Source organism: Rhagoletis pomonella, unplaced genomic scaffold, assembly GCF_013731165.1.
Source record: "Rhagoletis pomonella isolate Grant_MI unplaced genomic scaffold, Rhpom_1.0 Rhpom_scaffold_00005, whole genome shotgun sequence".
NCBI classification, from domain to species: Eukaryota; Metazoa; Arthropoda; class Insecta; order Diptera; family Tephritidae; genus Rhagoletis; species Rhagoletis pomonella.
Window position 1 is genome coordinate 21,747,401 of NW_023458559.1, and position 1,735 is coordinate 21,749,135.

The following is a 1,735-nucleotide window of genomic DNA, read 5'->3' on the forward strand; positions in this document are numbered from 1 at the left end:
TCAATAGCGAAGTCATAACTTTGCAGTCTCTCAATCCACCGAGCTAGCTGTCCTTCTGGATTCTTAAACTGTAGTAGCCACTTCAGCGCTGCATGGTCCGTTCGAACTCGGAAACGTTGCCCATAGAGGTACTTGTGGAAATGTTTGACGCAGTCCACCAACGCTAGTAGTTCTCTCCGAGTTCCGCAGTAGTTCCTCTCTGGTTTTCAAATCGACCGGCTATAGTACGCAACTACCTTCTCCTGCCCATCAATTACCTGCGACAGTACGCCTCCTATGGCATAACCACTAGCATCCGTATCCAAAATAAACGTTGCACCTGGAACGGGATACGCTAGCATAGGTGCAGTACATAGTCGTTCCTTCAGAGTCTGGAAAGCCTCCTCCTGCTCCTTGTTCCACTCGAAGGCTCTATTTTTCCTAGTGAGCTCGTGGAGGCTATTAGCAACGCTGGCAAAATTCGGAACAAATCGGCGATAATAGGTGCATAGCCCAAGAACACTTCGTAGTTCGTCCAGGTTCCTAGGTCTTGGCCAATCCTTTACTGCTTCTATCTTTTCCTTCGCAGTACAGATGCCCTCCGTTGTCACCTTGTGCCCTAAGTAGTTCACCTCCTTCCTGAACAGTGAGCACTTTTTAGGACTTAGCTTCAGACCAGCGCCAGCTATCCTCTGGAAAACTTCTTCCAAATTGTTCAGGTGTTCCTCAAAGCTTTTACCCAATATGATAATGTCGTCTAGATACACCAAACATGTTTTCCAACGCAGTCCTTTGAGCACATGGTCCATAAGTTGTTCAAAAGTGGCGGGAGCGTTGCATAATCCACAGGGCATCACCGTGAATTGCCACAGACCGTCTCCAACGCTGAAAGCTGTCATCTCCTTATCCTCGTCACTTACCTCCACTTGCCAATAACCGCTCTTAAGGTCGAGTGTTGAGAACCACTTTGTTCCAGTCAACGAGTCCAGAGTGTCATTGATCCTGGGAAGAGGATAGTTGTCCTTTTTCGTCACATCGTTTAGTTTCCGGTAGTCTACGGAGAACCGCATTTGACCATCCTTCTTCGTCACAAGTACTACCGGCGAACTCCATGGACTCGCTGATGGTTCCATCACACCACTCCCGCTCATTTCTTTTATTATTTGGCTAAAAGTTTCACGTTTGGCAAGTGGAACACTCCGAGGAGCTTGACGGATTGGACTTACATCGCCAGTATCAATGCGATGTTTCACAACGTTAGTCCTGCTTGGTTTGTCGCCATCCTTGTCGAATATGTTGGAGTATCTTCGGAGAAGTTCCTTAGCCTTGTGCTGTTATTTTTCTTCCAACCCTTCCGTCCATGCATTAATGTCTTCCGCAATGTCATTCCCGCCAATGGAATCGCTTTCAGGTAATTTTTCGCAGTTGAAGATTGCCTCTACCTTTCGACATTGCCCCAGTACAGTTCCTCTTCGGAGTTTGACTGGTGATTTGAACTCATTGAGCACTCGAACTGGGATGCGTCCATCCTTTTGCGTCTTAGCCAGGGTTTTACCAATAAGTACGTCCGGTGTAGAACTTTGTGTTGCTTCAACAACCCACAATTTGTTTGTTCCACAATCTCCATCAATCTTTGCCCACACAACTGCTTCTGACTTCTGTGGAATCTGCTCGCTTTCCTCTAGGATCACTCGCCTGCTGCTGTACGGACCATCATACCCAAACCTAAGGGGCACTTCCATGTTGTTACACGTCA